The sequence below is a fragment of the Neopsephotus bourkii genome, unplaced genomic scaffold (assembly GCF_033783945.1).
Source record: "Neopsephotus bourkii isolate Nb327-2 ecotype Australia unplaced genomic scaffold, CSIRO-AGI_Nbou_v1 NB_1250, whole genome shotgun sequence".
NCBI lineage: Eukaryota > Metazoa > Chordata > Aves > Psittaciformes > Psittacidae > Neopsephotus > Neopsephotus bourkii.
The window spans coordinates 1,304,338-1,326,297 of NW_026901735.1; the positions used below are offsets into that span (position 1 = coordinate 1,304,338).

At 43.6% G+C, this 21,960-nt stretch overlaps 1 long non-coding RNA gene across 1 annotated transcript; it reads right to left on the bottom strand.

Moving 5' to 3' along the window:
• Window positions 1-22: 22 nt before the first annotated feature.
• Window positions 23-21,043, bottom strand: LOC133218484 (uncharacterized). Its single transcript, XR_009727176.1, has 4 exons — window positions 20,838-21,043; window positions 2,169-2,241; window positions 554-723; window positions 23-265 (listed from the first exon to the last, which is right to left on the bottom strand). It is a non-coding gene; the product is annotated as an uncharacterized LOC133218484 (long non-coding RNA).
• Window positions 21,044-21,960: the final 917 nt, after the last annotated feature.

Sequence of the window (21,960 nt, forward strand, 5' to 3'; positions counted from 1 at the left end):
ACTCTGTAACATCCTCACCAAGTAATTGTGTGAAGGCTCTCGGTGTCGCAGCTATTGTTTCATCTCCTTATCGGCACTGCACACTGCCTCGGGCTCTGAAGCTCTTCCCTGAGAGGGCTCCCCCCGGGACGTTCACACACATGCAGAGCCCCATTAAGATGAAAGCGCTCCTGGCCTCTGCCCATCTTCCTGCACTGTGTCTGCAGACTCGCACGATGTGCAGCAAAGGAACAGGTTTTGCTTTTAAGTTAGGAACGTAGCACTGCTGGTGGAAAAAAAGAGAAAGGGGAAAAAAGAACCCCTGGCTGCTATTCCAGTGGTGGCTCTTCCCAGGAAAGCCTGGTCTAGGTCTGCTAGACCTAGAGATAGGACCTGTCAGATAAATCACTTCATGTTTCCCAGCAGTTCCTGATGCTACATAATCACACCAAACTGGTTTATAAATGAAAATTCAAGTTACTCCAAATATTGGTCTTATTTAAAAACAAAAAGTAATCTCTCTCCAGCACCTAAAAGAAGGAAAATAGCAACTGCACTGGGGACAGGCACCCACCTTTCTGAAATTGCTGTGTGGCAAGGCCACAAGGATCACTGCTCATGGGAAGATGGGAGCTCACCATACTGGTCAGGAAAGTGCCTTCTCAGCCAGGGCTATTGGAGACAACCACAGAACCCTGCACAGGTTCCTCTTGATCGAAACCTGGACAGAATGTTTTCCTAATTCTAAAGGGAAAGAATTCACTTGAATTGTTGTGGTAGGTACAAAAGCTGTTGATTCTACAATGTCCTCTCTGGTTTTTTAAGGTACTGAAGGAGAAGACCAGCAAAAACTGTGTGTCTATTTTGTCATTTATTTTGGTTCTTGATGACTTTTCTTTCTGGCACACCAGTTCTCCTTGCTTCTGACTGTCAAAGTTTCAAATGAACTTCTGATTGAGCCTTTAAGTTAACCAAGGGTTCACCAACCCCTCAGTAACACATCACAAGGAGATGCATTGGCCACCTGGATCACAGATTCATGCATCGACACCACCAACATACCCTCACTTTGCTGCTAGGCTGTTACTTTAAAACTCTGATGCTCTTCTCAGTGTGAGATGCAAGAGCAGTCAACAAAGGAAAACCTCTCCCCTCTGACCAAATTAAAAACCCTTTCCTGCCAGTTAGGTATCAGTCCACATCCCAACCTGGCAGGCACAGCTTCTCCACATTGTACTAAGATCACTGCACTAAGCCAAGCAAAAAGTTGATATGATGCCTCCTTTTCTACTCAGCTGACTTTGGAGGGTGAAGACACGGCATGTATTACTATTTTTGTCTTCCCAATGCTATTTTTTCTTGGAAAGAAAAGCTTTTCAAGGGTCCCAGAAGATGCAACTGAAGCAGTCATGGTCCATTTTTCCCATTTCCCAGCCAGGCCTTTACACTCAAGGATTAACAAAGTCCTCATGGAGCAATTACATACCCTTTGCTTCACACAGGTAACATGCAATCACATACACTGTGGCTGCATCTGTCTTGGTCCCAGCTTGGTTAAAGACTTGGCTAAATCTGATTAGAGCAGTGCTGTGCCTCTCGGTAGATATCTAGGGCTCAGCTAAAGCAGCAGCAGTTGCAGCAACTTATACTACCTGAAAGCCTGCTCTCACAACGTATGTATTCCACCCTGGCTTTACAAACCGTTTTGCAACTGTGTTGGCAGCTCAGGAATTTAATTGCATGTCTCATGATATTGGGTGGTGGTTTTAATGAAAACTCCAGCTCCTGGGGAGCGCAGGAATCTCAGCTTTCATTTAAAACCAATTAAGTCTCCTAATTGCAGCAGCAACCCGAGAACACCCAGCAAGAAAGTCCTAAAGGATGCAATCTGAAGGTAAATAAAAAGACCCTGTTCCTTCCCTGTACAGTTTTTATTTAAGAGAATGCTCCCAGGATTTTCAAACAGATGACACAGGAGGCCTGACTCCTATGTACAAAGCTTCAATTCAGAAATACTAATATAGTACAATAGGCCTGCAGAAAGAGAAGATAACAATTGCTTTAAGCATTAGCAATGACTTATTTTTATACTAATAATAAGATAAAAGCACTTTCACCATAGCTTGGAAGAGGCAAACACATACATTGATAGCAGCCATTAGAAATAGGGTGACACAAGGCAGAATTACCAGTTGCATCCCTTTAATGTTTATTTATCACCAGGGTGTGAATTCAGCAGGGTTCAAGGATTACAGGGCAGCTCTGGAGTGTATCTGGAATAGAAGAAAAACACAGCTGAGGTTTTAAACAAAACTAGAGCATCATGAGTTATGTCGAGTTTAGCTCTGAAGATCAGTATCACAGCCTTGCCCAAACCTAGGGGCTGGAAAGGAATAAAGCCTGCAATATTTACAGTGTGATGGGAAAGGCTATGTCTGTTTTCACAAATCCAGCTGGCTTGCAGAGGAAGGGAATAAGGATAGCCAGAGCGTTCTAACTCATATTCTGACTGTAAATGATGATTCCTTCTTCTCACTATTGTCTGGTTATTAAATTCAAGTTGAAAAAAGCAGCTTTCCTTATGTTTACACACCCACACAGTTAATTGGAAGTAAAAAGTATGTCTGTTTATGGCCAGAAGTGCTACCCCTGTTTGGGAGAAACAGGTTATTGTGCAAAATTCATGTAATTGGTTTCCATAGCCCAAAGCAAATCAGCAACAATTTCTTATAGTGGAGGAGCAGATTTATACTGAAGTGTCCCTTGAAATTTCTCATTCAAAGGCTGAGGGTTCTAATGACTGCCTTCAAATTGCTATCAGTAAATGTCTACGCAAAAATGAAATTCAGTGTGCAATTTGGCAAACAGCTGTACGTTCACAGCCTTCAGCGACTAATCTAATCTGGGCTCTAATTTCTCTTTGTGTAGATTTGTAACAAGCACAGGCTTGAGTTTAATAAGGCCATTAGCACAAGTACATTTACTCAGGCCCATAAGCACTTGCAGAATGAGATCCTGTTTATAGTCGGCTGGCACTAGGCCAGCCCCATCCCTGACCAGTGATGTATAGGTGAAAAGGCTACTTGCCTTTTTGCCCCTTCCCAACAGGTTTCTTATTGACCCCCATGGCAAAAGCACACACTAGGCCTGAAAAACCAAACCATCTAAGGGCAGCCCTATCACAGACACAAACCTCAGGTCCTAGATAAGCCCGGTCCATGCCTGGATGGCTGCATCAGGGCAAAACAAGGACCTGCTCCCAACGCGTGGGAGGGTCTCCTTTTCCCAGAGCAACTAGTATTTATACTGATCCCTTTCCAATGGGATAGCAGTGCAGGAGTGAATTGCCTGCTATTTCGTTCCCCCTTCACCTGTGGATGAGCCTTCTGAATTCCAACTGAGGGACTGCCTCTGATTAAACTGAATCTATTGTGTGTGTTTATGAGACATTTTGACCGACAAACCATTTTCCCTGTCAGACACAGATACAACAGTGATGATAACTCAAATGTTTGGAGTCACATGGCTTTGGAAAGCTTTCCTGCCATTACACTCCATGAATGTCAACGGGTCTAGCTAAGTGCAGGCAAAGACTAATGGCAGCACTTTCTGCATCTCCTTTTCCCACCAGAGAAGTCTATGTAACATTGGCTGGCAGGTCTACCCCAGAGAAGAGTGCTGTTTTCAGTAATGAGTTTATCTTTGCTTCTCCCACTAAAAACAGGTTGCAAAAGATACCACTATGAGTTAAACACTTCACTGGTTTCTTTCTGAAATAAGAAATCTCCCTGAAATATTGAGGTGTATAAAAAGCTATATCTTTTCAGAGTAATAATATTACCATTAATATTCAGAACAAAACCATCAACCCCCCCCAAAAAACCTATTTTAGAAACACAATTCATTAAAGTAAATAAGTAAATACAAATCTTGACTTTAAGTCTGGTTTTCAACCTGTTGTTTTCGGGACAGGAGCCCCAGAATCCCTCTTTGTACCCTTGTGGGAAAGCCCAGGATCTTGTCACTACTGTCTCCTTTAGCCTGCACCATCCAGAGATCTGTACAGCTTTGACTTACACAAGCTAGAACTGGCTGGTTTTGCTGTGTGAACCCTTTTGTCCATCTTCAAATCGAGACAGAGTGGCACCTGTGCTTAGCACAAATCAACAGAACAGGTAAGGACTGCTCAGATACTGTATGTCAAACTATCATCCAGCTTTCCTGTTTTACAAGCGTGGCCATACTGCCTCTGTTCCTGGCTCCCCCTCTGTTTATTATTTCCTTCCCAGGAGGATATCAGGGGGAAAACATGAAAATGGGAAGGAGCAAAGGCACAGCACAGATCACATGTGTGGTTAGGGCTCCTGAACTGCTCTCCACGGAGGAGGAAGGAAGGGGGAGATAGTGAAAGAAAACCTGGGAAACAGCATGAGGCAGAATAACTGAATGGAAAAAAAAACCATAGCAGCTGGATTTGCTGGGTGAGAAAGCAATGAGGGAGCAGACTGAAAAACAGCCCCAAACAGCAGGTTCTGGAGGAATTTACTGGAAACTTGAGCAAACTAAATATCAGTGAGAAAACAGTGTCGGCAAAGCAACAGGGTAAACAGGCAGAGCTACAGTGAAATAACACAGATTATGCCCTATATTAAAAAAATCACAACGTTTTTGCTGAAGGAAAATAACAAAGACTGTTGAAAAGCAATTTCAGTTGAGCGCAATGCTCACTGAAACCACTGGAAGCTTTTGCATTGTCTTAAATAGCCAATATACCAGATCCTCAGCCCTTAAGCAACTAATTATGGGATGAACTAGTCATGCAGACAGCCATGGGATGCTCTTATGCTCTTTAGCAATGCAAAAATCATCCACAAAGTAGAATATAAGATGCATCATTCATGCCAATCACAGCATTTGTTCACATGATGAAAACTGGCCCAAACCTACATTGTAGTCAGGAAATTAAAAGTTGGAATCAATGCCCTTACAAACAATAAGATTTGCTGCAGGGAAGGAAAACATTAGAGAAATCCAGGCTCTCTTTGGCACTGTGGTGGTAGGGGGGCATTTCTCTTTTGTTATACCCCAGGTACATGTCTGTATAAAGCAGACATCTGATAGATGAGCTGCTTGGCAGCTGCTGGCAGGAAGATGAAGGACCAGCGCAGTGCTGTATTGGTGAAGGCTGGAAACACGCAGGAAGCACTGTTACTCTTCAGTAGCCATCCCTGCTTTGATTTAATTGTGTACAAGCAAAACCTTTCAGATGAGTAACCTTCCTCAGATACCTTCTGTGTAAGGTGACCAGGAGTTTTCCCTCACCCCATCATAGCACCTATCCTTATCTGCACCAAGAAAGGCCTAAGACAAACAGAAGGCTTTGCTAAACTATAAGTTTTTGCAAAGGAAGAAACGAGAGTTGGGTAAGAGAGAAAACGTAACAAAAGCTTGTGGGTCAAGATAAGGACAGAGAGACAGAGTGACATCACTGTCACGGGCAAAACAGACTTGATTTGGGGAAATTAGTTTAATTTATTACCAATCAAATCAGATAAGGGAAATGAGAAAATAAACCCCAAATCTTAAAATACCTTTTCCCCTCACCCTTCTTCCCAGGCTTAACTTTACACCTGATTTTAGGTACCTCCTCTTCCTCAGCAGTGCAGGGAGATGGCAAATGGGGGTTGAGGTGAGTTCATCACACACTGTCTCTGCTGCTCCTTCCTCCTCAGGGGAGGGCTCCTCACACTCTTCTCCAGCGTGGTGTCCCTCCCACAGGAGACAGTCCTCCATGGACTTCTCCAATGTGAGTCCTTCCCATGGGTTGCAGGTGGAGATCTGCTCCACCATGGACCTCCATGGGCTGCAGATGGAGATCTGCTCCAACGTGGACCTCCATGGGCTGCAGATGGAGATCTGCTCCACCGTGGACCTCCATGAGCTGCAGATGGAGATCTGCTCCAACGGGGACCTCCATGGGCTGCAGGTGGAGATCTGCTCCACTGTGGACCTCCATGGGCTGCAGGGGCACAGCTGCCTCACTAAGGGCTGCTCCACAGGCTGAGGGGAATCTCTGCTCCAGCGCCTGGAGCACCTCCTCCCTCCTCCTTCACTGACCTTGGTGTCCGCAGAGCTGTTCCTCTCACATATTCTCACTCCTCTCTAGCTGCAGTTGCACAGGGGTGTTTTCCCCTTCTTCAATATGTTATCCCAGAGGCACCACCATCACTGATGAGCTCCAAGGTCTGCCTTGGAGCCAGCTGGCATTGGCTGTATTGGACATGGGGGAAGCTTCTAGCAGCTTCTCACAGAAGCCACTCCTGTAGCCCCCCTGCTACAAAACCTTGCCATACAAACCCAATACAGGGATCATGACCTCAATCAGCCAGAAGGGATCCATCTGGCCACACTGCTCACCTCCTCTCAGTGCCATACACCTCACTGCCTGCTCTTGAGAGAGCTTTGGGGGTACATGATACCCCCAGTACAAAAAGTAGAATTAGAAATCAGATCCCAGGTTGAATGTTTTCTATCACTGCTGTTATAGTCTTATTTATAAAAGAGTTTAAAAACCCTTTGCCTTTAGATTTCACAAACAAATGCATTTGCAATGACACAATAAGAGAAACGCTCAAGTGCTTCCAGAACCAGAGAAATTGATAGACTTTTTCATGGTCTGTGGGACCTTCGCCCTCATTAAGGTCAAGCCAAATTACCTTACGAATAATTCAGCTACAACCCACAGCTCCCTGATTCTGAACTGATAGATTATGCAGCCATTAATCAGCTCAAGGTCTGCTTCTGCTTTTGACATTCAGAAGGTAACCTTACTCCATGCTGGTCCTTTTATTGAGTTCCTCAGACACATTCATACTCAGAAAAATAAATCTCATTCCCTGCTAAGCACTGATGATTCCTCATGTTTCGTGAAAGACAGAACTCACCCTTTAATAAATTTGTTTGTAATGCACCAATTTCATTTTGCCTGCTCCCAAGGAAGCTGATTTTCTATTTGATGGGCTAGAAGACTCAAGATGTTATATATCACTGTATGTCTGAGCCTGTAGTTAGTTGTAGAGCCATAGATCTGGGAGACAGTATCTGATTTTCAGTTAATTTCCTGCAAAGTCTGAAAACTTTGTCCTGGGTGATTGCTGACAAAGATACAACAACAATAAAATAACCCGAGATGGCCAAACCCCATTTAATAGTTTCCATAAAGATCATTTTTATCAGAGCTCTGCAGGACTTCATTCACTGGTGCAATATCACTCCCTCCATGTAACTGTGATAGTGAAAATGCACTTTTATATCCTGCTTAGTGTTTTTTTTGGCTAGGATTCCTATAGCTATGTTTAGCTCTCAGATCCATATCTTTAATAGCAACTACCTGTATTTCCAAGGGCTGAATTTCACCCAGTGAGGATGTCCAGCGAGGTTTAATTTTGACAGATGGATTTAAGGGCATGGCCTTACCCTTCACTGCGTGCTTCGGCTCCCAATGGATGGGGGGTATACACTTGAAATAAAGCTCTGGCTTTCCATTACTGTCATAAAACAAGCTGTAGTACCACCCTTTCTTCATTTGTCTTAATTATAAATATATCTTCTAGCTCATGAAAAAAAAGAGAACTCCTTATCATAAGTGATTAATGAACTTGCAGGCTCTCCTGCAGATATAGTCAAAAGCCTTCCCGAGGTCCTTATGCTGAAAGTCCTGCTTCAAGTACTGCTTATTTACACGGTATCTACATTAGCTCTCAATTAGATACAGCTTTGGTTGGTTTAATCACTTTCCCATCTAACCAACATCAAACCTTGAATGAGCCTGCAGAACATCAGGTCCCAGGCTTGCAGCACTGGTCTGTAAGGGCATGATTTTGAGGCAGCTGTTGAGAAAACCTTTGTTAGAGACCCTCAAAATACACAAGTATCCTGGATCAGCAGGGCACCATGTCCATTGAAGTGTCTCACCCTGCAGCCAGGAAAGGAAGAGGGCACACTACAGGATCAAGTTTGCATGCAATTACCTTCCTATTGAACACCAGTACAGGAAATCAGAATTAATTACAGCTTTCCCTATTAAGGCCCCAAAAGATCCTGTTAACCACCTCCCTCTCTTTACTTAGTACTATTACATTTAGCTATCAGGTGAATCAAACCCCACATCTTGGCTTGGCATATTTGACTGTTCTTAGAAAGATAGACTACAAAAAGCACTCATTTGTAAACTTGGATTAGGTCAGTGCATACAGTGAACTCAGCATGTAGAAGGGTTTGTTTTAAATACTATTTAATTTTAAATTACTCTTTTATATTAAATACTACATTAAATTACCCACAGTGCTGTCCTGCACACTTGTGCATGAGTTACAACAAACCAGGCAGCATGCAGCAGGGCACCTTTTACTGCTGAGTGGGTCAGTGAAATGAAGGCCTTCAGCATCATCTGCTGCCCCTTGCATTACCAAATTTTGTGGTCTTTACATTAAGCCTGAAGTGTCTGACACAGAGAGGGGGTGTAGGTATTTTCTAAAGAGCCAAGTTTCTGCAGGACACAGGGAAAATATTTGATATATACTTCACATACTGGGTTAAAGTGTTTTATATGAAAAACTCAAAAATAGTATTTCAATTTTTCATTTCTTAACAGACATTTCTTGTTCTGTTTGACTTGAAGAAATCAGTATTTAAGCAAGACCTTTGTACTAATCCCAGCTGTTTCCTCTTCCTTTTTATGGGAAACTTTCATAATAACAAGTGAAACATTACCATTTGCTTCTTGCCTTACTCCAATTACTCTTTTCCTTATTAGATCCAGTTCTAGCCTCATGAGACCCTTATTGTCTTCTAAAAATACATCTCACACAACTCATTGTAGGGAAAAATTCAGGCTTTTAAAGGTAAAACCAAAAGACAAAGAACATCAAAAACAGGAGTGAGAAAAAGAAAGAGTTTGCAGTTCTGAATTTTCTGTTATTTGGGTTTGGCTGTTTTCTCTTTTTATTAAATGAAACCCTTGTAAGTTCTGAGGGGAACCAGAGGATGCAGTGCTACACTTGCCTTTGCTTGGCTCATGACTGGGAACTGGTGTACAGTGTTGACTATGTGCATTCAATATAACACCACTTGAGCCCTCAGCAGCTCAAATAGCCACAGCTCTAAGTAGCAACTCAGCTGAGGAGCTTTGCAGCTGTGGGTGTATCTCATATATCTGTATCTGTATGTGTCTGTATATAGCTCCAAATTTGCACTACTTGTGTGCAAGGCAGATTTTCAAGACTTTAAAATCATAGAATCACGAAATGGTTTGGATTGGAAAGGACCTTATGATCATCCAGCCCCAACACCATGCCATGGGCAGGGACATCTCACACTAGACCAGGTTGCTCAAAGCCCCTGGTCCAACCTGTCTTTGAACACTGTCAGGGATGGAGCATTTACCACTTCTTTGGGCAACCTATTCCAGTGCCTCACTACTGGCACAGTAAAGAACTTCTTCCTTATATCTAACCTGAACTTCCCCTATTTAAGTTTGAACCCATCACCCCTTGTTCTGTCACTGCAGTCCCTAATGAAGAGTCTCTCTCCAGCATCCTTGTAGCCCTCTTCAAACCCTGGAAGCTGCTCTGAGGTCTCCACACAACTTCTCTTCTCCAGGCTGAAGAGCCCCAGTTTTCTTAGCCTGTCTTCATAGCAGGCAATGTGAGTGACATGTTTCCAGAGGAAGTTTCTGCTTCTGTTGGAGAAACTCCATAAACAATAGATTTTAGCACACAGCAACACTTCCTGGGACATTTATGGCCAGACCGTCAAAGCTGTTCAGCACCTGAAATAGTCAGTTTGCCTAGAAGCCCCACCACTAATTCTAGCAGCTAAACAAGAGCTGACCTCAATCATGCAAGTCAGCTCTTTGGAAAAGCCTGGCTACAAAGCTTTCATCTAAACTGACTGCTCCCCAGGCAAGTGCTAAATATCTTCTGACATTGTCCTCCTACTTTCGTGTCCTAACATATGCAGTCTGCTTATTTATAGAGTATGTGAGCTTCATATACAGTGGGCTGAATCCCTCAGGACAAAGTCTCACTTGGCTTTACACAGTGCGAAAGGCTTGCTCTGCTCACCTACCACACAGGAGAGGGCAACATGACCCAGCTACACCCAAGTTCAAGAATATTCCTGTGAACAGTAACAACTGAGAAGAACAAGAGTAGGAGGGGAGAAGCTGATGAGCAGAGTTTGAGAGCTCCGGGCCCACCACGCACAAAGGGGAGAGGAGGGAAGATCCCAACACATCATCATCAGAAGTCATCCTTCACCCACCTACAGGGATTGCATAATTTGGAAAGATGTGCAATACGTCCCTGCCTGGCCCGAGGGCTGGAACATGTCAGGGCTGAACAGCAGAGCCCACAGACACAATATAGGATATTGCATGTTGGAAACACAGCCCCTAAGCCCTATACTTTTACAGTGAAACAAAGGTCCACCAATGCTCAAGTAATAAAACCCAACAACAGCTACCATTCAAAAAACCACTCACACCACAAATCATTTTTGTCCAGTTTGATTTAGTGAAACTAACAGATGAATCATCAGAAACCCAAGTTGATGCAAAAAAATTGGATATTGGTAATTTGCTATTTCTTTTGTACTCTGTGCACAATAACATAAAGTTATGTTATCGCCCATAGAGTTGCACACAGTTGTGCATAACCCTCTGACGAAAATGCATCAGCCTCCAGTCTTAGGATGGACACACTACTTTTTGCAGGTGCAAAGAATTGATCTGAGATGTATAACTACAGAGAACAGTAGCCATCATCATGCAAGCCTCCATCATCATCAGATATAGGCAACGCAGAAAAATCCCTTCATCTAAGGCCACAATGTATCCTGGTGGGCACTGAGCTCTCGGGTAGTTCAATCATTATATAAATAAGCCTTAGTTGGCATTACCAAATGCTTTGAAATTATATTGCCTGCTGCTGGCACTCCAAAAGGTATCCCTCTGGAGACAGGAGAAAAAAAAAACCAATAAATCAAAGATCATTTGTAATTAGATACAGCAAACCCATACCTAACTGGTAGGCATCAGGGTAAAAACAGCATCAGCCAAAATGGCAAATGCCATTTGGTTTGTCAGGAATTGAATGTGTAGCACCAAGCAAGCAATTATTACAGACTGATCAGCGAAGCAGACAACCATTTGCCTTGTTATCTTGCTGCCTGCCCATGTGAACAGCATCAAACAACTATTAAAAGACACCCCACTCTCCCCCCAAAGGGAACACTGGTGGTGAGTATCTGAAAACCTCCTTGTTAACAAGCTAACCTTTGATACTGCTGAGAAGACAAGGAAGCGTTTACCAGCCACTGTATTGATGATTATGGAATAGAAAATGGTAGCTCATTGTCTGTCCCAGTGGGGAGAGAAATAAATAACACATGCATGGCTCACACCGGGCTTACAGTGACCAGCCCTTTCATGGCATGTCCCAGCCATGGACAACAGCTGCCAAAAAGGCAATTGTCCCCAGAGCTGCTCCCCTGGGGCTGTTCAATGCAGGGGTGACGTGTATTTGGAGATTACTCAAAAGCCCTTCTGCTGGTAATAGGAGGCTCTGTAGCATACAACCCTCAGGGACCCCTAAACACCCTGTTTAAAAGCATCCTGAAAGGCCACACGCATGGATGGGCAGTGGTATCGTACGTCAGGGCTGAAACACTCAAACACAGTGATTTTTGGAGCTGTGAGGGTTCCCCGAGGCCCTTCAAACACGTAAGGATGGGGAACCAGCTTTAAAATAGAATATCTGATAGTAACCCAAGAGGCCTTAAATACCTAATTATGCTTCAGCATCCAGGCACCCAAGCTTGTTAGTGGTATAAACCCCTCTCCCATTTATAGCCTCTCTGTTTTGTTCCCAGTCACATTGCAAGGAATGAGAAGGGTACACTGAAGCCTGCACCAGGCTCCCAAGGGGTTGCTATCTTACTCAGGCGCAGCCTTTGCATGAAACTACCAGTTATCTTTTCAATTAATTGTAGGTATCATAGTGGTTGACAGGACAGCCTTACTACCAAGGGATAATTTAATATGACTAAACTGTAATCAAAGTGTTAATAGCCTCAGAATTTCATCTGTGCAGAGAAGTAGGATTTATAAAAGGGAAAGGACGACCAAGGCTAAGATGAATAATGTTAGTTGTAATATTACAGCTAGTTGTAATAGTATAATTAGTTGTGATATCCAGAAATAAAAATTACTCTGCTTTGAGTTCCAGGATGTGTGCCAAAAAGGAGCCGTTAGTCACAGAGCTGAGGAACAGTTACCCAGTCCATTATCTCATACACCGCAAGGCCCAGAAATGAATCCTACATGTCACAGGGAAATTAAGGCTCTGTGTTTTATGGCAGTATATTGCTTTTAATTTTAGCCCTTAAACCAGATCCTTTCAGATTATCAGTGTGCTGTGCTTTCCCATTTCCACCCTGAGCCAAGCTTGGAGATAGGTATCCTCAGAAGCCCTCCTGGCTCCCAACAACCGGCTGGCTGAGCTCCATTTGTCCATTGGGCATGGCCCCAAGTTGTCCCTCTTGGACAGGCTGTGGCAAAGGAAGCTCAGCTCTACCACCCCAACCTGCTTCCTCCCTCCTCCCTCGCCACAGTCTTCTGGAAGAAAAACCTTCAGTCCAAACACATAAAACCTCAGCCTTGTCCTGCCTTTTCCTTGCAGGGCAAGGATGCTGGGTGATGGTTTGGCTTGTCTCCATCGACAGGTGCTGCTTCCTTCTGGGGTTAGCCATCCCCTGCTGCTCCCTGGCTCTGTGTTCAGTAACACACATAATCACTTCTAAACCCACAGTGCAGAAGGCATCAATAAAGCCGGTATTCAGCATCATAATGTGTAGTCAAGAAGCTACATGAAAGCAAAAAGTGATGTGACTGAGAATCACTGTTTTTTCACTCCTAATTATGATGGCAGCCAGTTTTTACCATCCCATGGTTATTCACTCACTTGTATGACAGACACAGAAGCAATTGCTTAAGCTGGTAGGGGTCTTTCAAAAATCACTTTGAATGACCTCTATATTATAAAAGTTATTTTAAAACCATTTCCTGCTTTTAGGTAACAATAAAGAAATTGAATGCTTTTCCAGGTTGTGCTTATCCTTTTCTCCTCCATTTCCTGCTATGTACTTTCTTTTCTTCCTGTTCTCTCAGTGCCAGTGTGCTTATGAAGGAGGAAAACAAACCAGGAATGAGAAGAAAACTCACTCTAGGGAAAACAGACAGGAAGAAGAGAACAGAAGTAAAGTTGTGATCTATATGTTTTGTTTCGAAAGGGAAATCACCTGGGATTGAAGTAACCGAGACTTTTGTTCTCTTACACACCAACCCCTTTTCTTCCTGGTCCTGGCTGACTTGCACCTTCTGGCAAGCACGTAGGTGCTTGTTTTGCTGCTGAGGGCTGCTGCTCTGCAGGATGGAGTCACCAGAAGCAACACTCCCAGGAGATGTTTTGTGTAAGGGATAAAACAAGCACCAAACTGCGGCTCTGCCGCCCCTTCCTTTGCACACACAAAAGCGATGCTGAGGTCTTGCTAAGGCTCTGCTCTCGGTGTTGTATATATTGGGAAAGACACTGCTTAATACATCTGGGGAAGTACTTCCCCATGCACACACAGGAACCCTGGCGCAGAGGCAATTAAACACTCCAGGCTGCACATGCTCACACAATTACCTTTTGTGACTGTCACTAAATAAACGCTGCACTGAGCCAATAAATCTTACAATGGCCTCATTTTTCTCACAATGACGCCTCAGGCGAGGCCTGTGTGGCCCAGCAAGGAAAAAGGTTAACTTTTGCTGAAATCCCCTAATCCTGCTTATCTGCTGCTTCTCCATAAACATCTGCCAGCTCCAGACACCTGCTATAAATACCAGTTTGCCTTGCAGTGGTTCCTGGAGTCTATCAGCAAACCAACCAATTAGTACTGTCAGCGGATCATTCATTAACTGAAGTCTTTGGTTGCAGCTAACCTCAGACTAATTGTGGGTTTAGCTCCTATCTAGCAGGATCAAATCAATCAAAAACCAGAAAGAAGCAAAAAAGAAACCATGGGTAAATATCAAAGATCAATAGGTAATAAATTAAAACCTTAATTAAAATCTTATCAGGATGCTAACAAAAAACATGACGTGAAGGAGATTATTTCCCATCAGGTTATTCTGATTCTCGTCGTGTTTTATCCCCAGTTCAAACTTGGAACTTCTTAAATACGTCTTCAAAGAGTCAGGGTAAATTTTGGTGTCCCAAGAAAGACTCTTTCCCTCCCTCCTGGCAAAGACCCCATGCAGGCAGCTCAATGACACTTTGAGGGTGAAGAGTGACCGCACACAGGTGCAGGCATTTTCCCTGCATGTTTTCCCCTGTGGATTTGGAGCTGTAGCTACTTGACCTTACTGGCAAGGAGGCAATTTTACTGCTGGTTGCTCTTGCTATCTGTGCAGGAGCATCGCAGCTATTAAAGGAGGAGCAGGAACTAGTTCCCTCTTGTGTGCCATCAGCAGAGGTAAATTACATCTATGCATCTCTGCTGTGCAAACCACAGAGTAATTAGGGGTAGCTGATCAGGCCGTTAAGTTGAGGAGCTGGTAGCTGTTCCTACCTTTGGAGATGCAGGGCCTGTGTTGTACTTCATTCCTACTATTGCTCTTAACACTGTTAGGCCAACAAGAATACGAGACAAAGAAGGCAAAAGAGCCATGGCTAATTTTAAACTATGCTCAGATACAACGCTGTCAACAATATCAAGACAGATACATCAACAAGTTAATCTCTATGGAGGCCAAGAATGAATGAGGGAAAAAAGATCAGTAAATCATTTTTATCAGATTGATACACACAATCTTAATGTGATCCATTGGGCAGGTTTTGTTCATAGAATCATAGAATCACAGAATATTTAGGGTTGGAAAGGACCTTAAGGTCATCCAGTTCCAACCCCCTGCCATGAGCAGGGACACCTCACACTAAACCATGTCACCCAAGGCTCTGTCCAACCTGGCCTTGACCACTGCCAGAGATGGAACATTCACAACTGCCCTGGGCAACCTATTCCAGTGCCTCACCACCCTCACAGTAAAGAATTTATTCCTTATATCCAATCTAAATTTCCCCTGTTTAAGTTTGAACCCATCACCCCTTGTCCTGTCATTGCAGTCCCTAATGAAGAGTCCATCCCCAGCATCCCTATAGGCCCCCTTCAGATACTGCAAGGCCGCTATGAGGTCTCCACGCAGCCTTCTCTTCTCCAGGCTGAAACAGCCCCAACTTTGTCAGCCTATCTTCATATGGGAGATGCTCCAGTCCCCTGATCATCCTCGTGTTGGCTGGAAAGTTGATGGGCTCAGTCTGCAGGAGGTTTGCACACACCCCAACTTCAGATACCACCAAACAATAATCTCTTCCTCCCTTTCTGCCTCCCTGCCACTAGTTATCCAGCCTCTGAACCCTCATCACCAATGTTGGTGTATGAGCACAAGCACCATGGGATGATTCAGACCCAAGATAGTTTGACTGAAGGTTTGGCTCCAAGCACTCACCTGTTTCTCAAAGTCTCTGCTGCATTTGCAATGGCAATCATAACAAAGATCACTTTTAAACTGAGCTGTGCAGGACATGGGTGATCCTGGAGGAAGTGTAGACTGCTGCATCCTCTAGATTGGGAAATGTTATATGGGTTACCTGAAGTGCTGTCTTTGTCCTAAGCCCACCATTTGACTTGGGGGGCTGATGTTAAGACAAGCAAATTTTGTTTCATGCATGTGCATGAGATATCCCAGCTCTTTGAGTATCCCCTTTTGTCCACCTAGACCCTGGATCTGATTCTTCTCACTGTGCCAGCCTGCAGCCAGACAGGAACCAGGTCTCCTTTTATATACTGACTTCCATAGTGCTAGGCTGGAAAGTGCCAGCAAAGTGAAGGAAGGAGGGCAGAGGCATTAGCATCCTCTAGGCATCTGTTTCACTGCCCAGCTCTCAGTTGCAGGTGAGGTTGAAGCCAGAAGACCTAATGAAGCAGAGAAGAACAGCTACACTCCTGACATAAAAGGCACGGCAAGCTTTCATCTTCTGAGAGGTTAAAAATAAACAGTTTAGCTTCAGCAAAGTGGTCTGATTAGAGGCAAAGAAAACTACACTGATTTCCATGGAAATGGAATATTTTGTTGCTGCTACTTGATCCCGTTGAAATGTATTAAGAACACAAAAGAGTGCAATTCCAATATCTGGAGAGTGCTGGCATATTTTAAAATCTTAAATTAAATTGATTTCTTTTAAAAGAAAGCTGGCTGATTTTAGTTTCTTAATTACTTCATTACCACTGGAAATGGAGTGTGCATTTGTAAGGCTATAGCAGGATATTATAGAAACAGCTGCAACCCATAACAGAAGAGATACAGACGTAGGCAATATCTCTACAGACAAATCAGGGACTTAAGATCCCCTATGCCCGTTATTTCCTCCCTAAAACCAACAAAGAACTGTTCCTTAGGTCATGAATCTTGATAAATTTAAACCAGATACTAGTTTCTATGGAAAAAGGATCAATCCCTAAATTTTGTTCACTTCTTTTAACGTGTAGGAATACTTCATATGGCCTGCCTACGCAAGCTTGGGAAGCAAAATAACTCAATTAGTTTGAGTTCTCATCTCATTACTGTGGTACATATCTCCATAGGGAGGTTTCTTTCAAATGAGCAGTGTCCTATTTCAGTTTAACCCATAGTAACAAAATAATCACTCAAAATAGGGCACCATTGTCATGACCTTCACTCTGATAAATACTAAAGGTAGGTGTGAACAAAATGCTGCTTTGCTAGCACAGTTATCATCTTTATAGACATACCCAAGGATGGGATCATCTCCAACATTTCCACACGTACCAATAAGACGTTGTCACAGCAAGGCCCAATTGAAATAAATTTTCTAACAAACAAATGCTAAAAAAAGCCCAAATCTGTGTTCTTGGTTAAAACAACACATTGTGTGATAGCGAGGAAAAAATGAACCAATTTCTCCTTCCATTTCCTCAAAGTGAAATTTCAACAGAAACAATAAACTCTTTAGGTTTTCACTTTAACAGTGTGACATTTTTTTGACAGAAATCTTATCTTACTGTAATTTTAGGTGACAGAGCAACTTGGGCTTCGAACCAAAAGGCTCCTGCACTTTGTATCTGTATACTATGTTTTCCTATGTGCTTGCAACTAGCACGTGCACTGGTTCCAGTGGTGAAGACCTGGGAAAGAAACTAGAGCCAGAAAAGACTTCCCCACAAACCACAGACATCATTATCCTGATTTAGAACAGCTTACCATTCCAGACTAGTCACATTAGGTATTGATCAGTATAAATAATCATTAATACTGTGGCTCAAGGGGCTTGGCTCTTCTCATATAATGGCCTCATGAAAGCAATTCTTTGCATTACGCTGAAGACCTATTTTGGCTAAGGTTTGCTATACATTTAACATGAAAGATTGTCCATGAAAACAATGGAGGCACTGAAATACATAATTTGTGGTGCCTGCTAATTTTCATAGCCCTGACCCAGGTCCCAGAACTCCTCATTGAATGTATGGGGAAAACCACAACAGACGGCATGTATGGCAGATACTCAGTGCGAAACACTGATGTGGAGAGTGGATATAAGTCCCATTCCTGTATGTGAACATACATGGCTAATGGGAAAGCAGACAGAGGCTATTAAGTGAAGAGCCTGGTAAGTACAGGAGATGGGGGAATTATTTGCAAACAACAACCTGGGTAAGGGTGTACCAACCCTCTTATGGCCATTACACTCCTCCTTTTTTAGCTATTTGCTGATGATTCTCTGTTCTCAAATAGGCTAATACTGCACTTTCATAGGCTGGGTCAGCTAAAAGCTCCTCAGTGTTTGGTACCTGCAGCCACATGGATTCTCTGTGCAAACTTACTTGCATTAAGGAATGGATTTAAGAGCAGCAGATCAATGCTCCGGAGAGTTGTTAGGGTGGAATACAGAGACCTCATCCAGAGATGAAAGGAAGAACAGCATGCAATAATGACAGAAAAGGAACTCATCAGCTGTATTTTCATTCATTGTGCTGCACCTGGCAAAAAAAAACCCAACCAAACAATCCCAAAATAAAAAAATTGATGTATTCAGTTCCCCACTTTAGTAGTTTTGCTTTTAACAATACCTGAATGTGTATTCAATCAGCAGATCCTAAGTGAAGTGCTTTTTGGACACCTGGTGTTTTCGACTGTGTATGTATTCTTCAGTTCCTGGCCAAATACATTTCTGCTTCACTGCCTGCAGGAAGATCACCTGAGGAGAGCAGAGCAGAGCCTGCCAGCCCCACATGTCCCCTAAACAAAGCTATAGGTATGCATCAGCAAATTCTATATACAGTCCTTCTTTGTGCATTAGTTTGCCCTTTATATCACCTGTTCAGATGACGCTGCTAGTGTGGGCTTTGCCATCCCTTGTGCTATCCACTTCATGCAGCTTAACCAAGCCTGCTGGTTGCTCCTGTGCAGTTGGACATCCTCATTTCAGTGTTATAACCAAACTGGAAGTCATTGCCATTCGGATGTTGCTAAACAGGAGCCTCCTTGCAACTTTAAACACATAGGCAGGAGAATTGTAATGAGGGATTGACATGTAACCTCCAGCACATACACCCAGCTCAAGCAGCAAACCATTCCTTTGTTATGTTGGGTTTCCCTTACAACCTAACCCTGTTTGAAATAAGCCCATACTTCTTCCTTCCAAAGTAATGATAATTGATTTAGACCATCCGGAAATGAATTCAAGCTCAATAAAGGCTGTGGCCTGATGAAGAGGTGCACCTTTGCTGTGCAGAGGAATCCAGCTTGCTTAGGAACCTGCGAAAGCCACAGATCTGCAGGTGGGAGGTTAATTTCCAGCAGCCTGATTCAGCAGTAAAGGAACACATACTAAATCCTCCTCAAACCTTCCAGACATAAGCACTTCACAGCACTGGGAGCAGATTAGCTCATTATGGGCTCTTTTTAAACAGAAATCTCAAATCCAACTGTTTTGCCCAAATCAGTCTGTTTTTTACTAGCTATACGTAGGACAGAGCTATTTACATGCCTAATTAGTTTAGCTGGGGGACCAGCAGGGTTTTGGGGTTGCTCAGACATGGGCAGCACCAGCATGGTTCAACAGGAGTTTGCAGCTCCCCCGCTCCCTCCTTCCTATCCCTGGGGCTGGAAGGGACTGAGTGATGGATCTGCTGGGACATTGGGCAAGACTGGCTTTTCCCCTGCCTTTCCTTCAAGTGTTAGGAAGGTAGGAGGAAAAGGGCTTCTCTTAGCTGTGAGCAGTCTGTCCCTGCCACAATTACTGCTTTTAGGCCACCTTCTCTGAAGTAGGAGAGAATTGGCTTCCTATTTCTTACCAAATGAAGAAAACCTACAAACAAGCAGTATTTGGGTCAGCAGGATTGCATTTATAAGCCATAAATCAAATCCAACCGACCTTGAACACTTATTAGTATCTTACAGACCACAGCTTTAAAAGTCCTGTGAATCCTAATGCTGAACTGCTGGATTTTGTTTCTGCAGCATGTAGAAGGCTAATCAGGAAACTCCCCTGAAGGGGTCTGTCATCCACCACAGTGATGCGCAGTGTGCTGACACATCCAGGAGCAAACAGCACATGCAGCATTTTGTTCACAAAATCCCAGCCTCTGTCACATAAAGCTGTACAAATGATTGCATTGAGTTGCTGCTGTATTCCCTGGGTGCGGGACTTCTGGCCTCCTGCATGTAAAGCTGGCTTCATGTCTTACATCTCTGTTTTGTCCTCATTACATGTGGGCATTTTGCTTTACTGGCTGTATTATCCTTCTCTTTGAATCCCTCAGTTCTCTCATGTGATGCTTTCTGCCACTCGTAAAGATGAAGCCTGGTGAGTATCTTTTCATTTAGAGCAAGAAGGAGGTGATCCTGCCCTTCTACTCTGCTCTCCTGAGACCTCACCTGGAGTATTTTGTGCAGTTCTGGTGTCCTCAACATAAAAAGGACATGGAACTGTTGGAACAAGTCCAGAGGAGGGCCACGAGGATGGTCAGGGGACAGGAGCACCTCCTGTATGAAGATAGGCTGAAAAAGTAGGGGCTGTTCAGCCTGGAGAAGAGAAGGCTGCGTGGAGACCTCATAGCAGCCTTCCAGTATCTGAAGGGGGCCTGTAGGGATGCTGGGGATGGACTCTTCATTAGGGACTGCAGTGATAGGATAAGGGGGAATGGGTTAAAACTTAAACAGGGGAAGTTTAGATTGGATATAAGGAGGAAGTTCTTTACTGTAAGGGTAGTGAGGCACTGGAATGGGTTGCCCAGGGAGGTTGTGAATGCTCCATCCCTGGCAGTGTTCAAGGCCAGGTTGGACAGAGCCTTGGGTGAGGCGGTTTTGTGTGAGGTGTCCCTGCCCATGGCAGGGGGTTGGAACTGGATGATCTTAAGGTCCTTTCCAACCCTAACCATTCTATTATTCTATGATTCCTGCACATGATCAGAGTTTCAAAACAGAAATAAATTGAGCTTCTTCGTGAGAGACAAAACAGCCTCCATGTGTGGGAAATAACAATTCTCATCAACAAAAGGATGAGAAACTGGTCATCCTCCCTTAAAAGGTAGTGAAGTGTTTGTCCTTTGGTTAGCAGAGGAAGAGAATGGCTTGAAACACATTACTGGTAAATCCACTAACATAAACTTCCCACAGAAATCCACTACCACATAATGCTTACATTCAGGAGTAAATATTACTCAAAAATTACAGTGTGCTCATATGCATAATGTTTTGCACAGTTTGCATGTGCTTGAGTTTCTCCTATTTGAAGACAGGCAAATCATGACCTGCAGATCTTTCCTTTCCACGTTACACTTCACCTTCTGCACAGCACTATTTCTGTCTGGGTTCTTGTCGGTGCACACTGTTTTAAAGAGAACAGTAATTGCTACCTAAATGAAAAAGGAAAACAAAAAAGGGCACAATTATTTGCCCTTAAAGGAAAAAGAATTATGAAATCTGACCAATTTCTTCCTTTGAAGGAGCTTCTCAGCTGATGCTGCTTTCCTTTCGCAGTGAATCTGTTCTGATGTGCCTGCATGATCCATCCCCAGCTGTTCACTGCTGCTTCTACAGAGATTATGTCACTGATAGCTACACCGTGTGCAAAAGCAGCACAGCTCTGGGTACAGGCAGGTAGGGCTGCAATTCCCTCCATCACTGCAGCAATGAACCTCACTTTTCCAGCTGTTCATTCACTATTACAGGGAGGGACAGAGATGACTCTTGTGAGAGCTTTCCTGTGTCTGCCTGATGATCAAAAGAGGGATTTGTAGCTGCCTGGGGTTCATGAGGATGCTGGGCTGCAGTGAGAAACAGCCTGGCCAAGCTACAGGTAAGGGAAATGTGTTTATTTAGCCATCCACAACTTGAAAACATTGAGCCTGTTGAGAAAGGGCAAGTGCACATTCAGTAATCTCCCCAGTCAGGAGCAAGATCCACTTCCAAAACACATAACAAAGAGGAAGATTTTGCTCTTGGGAGGTACCTAGAAAGGAATAAAACATTCCTGTTTTACACTGCCTAAAATATCCATGAGATGCACAGAGATCAAGTAACAGAAGCAGCGTGTGATGGAGAGACAGGCAGAGGAAAATACACTGAAAACCCAGCACCCTTCCAAATGAACATGTATAGAAAATGGGCAGCTCAGCCTTCACAGCCTTTCCCCATGGTGTAACACAGCAGTGGGTCAGAAATATGAGCCTGTTCGGGGACATCAACCAGCATGTTTAAAATAATGGAAAAACAGGGATGGAAAAAGGCCCCTGCTATGCTCTATAGAAGAACATGCAGGATAATAGCAAATATGGCCCAACTGTGGATGGCAA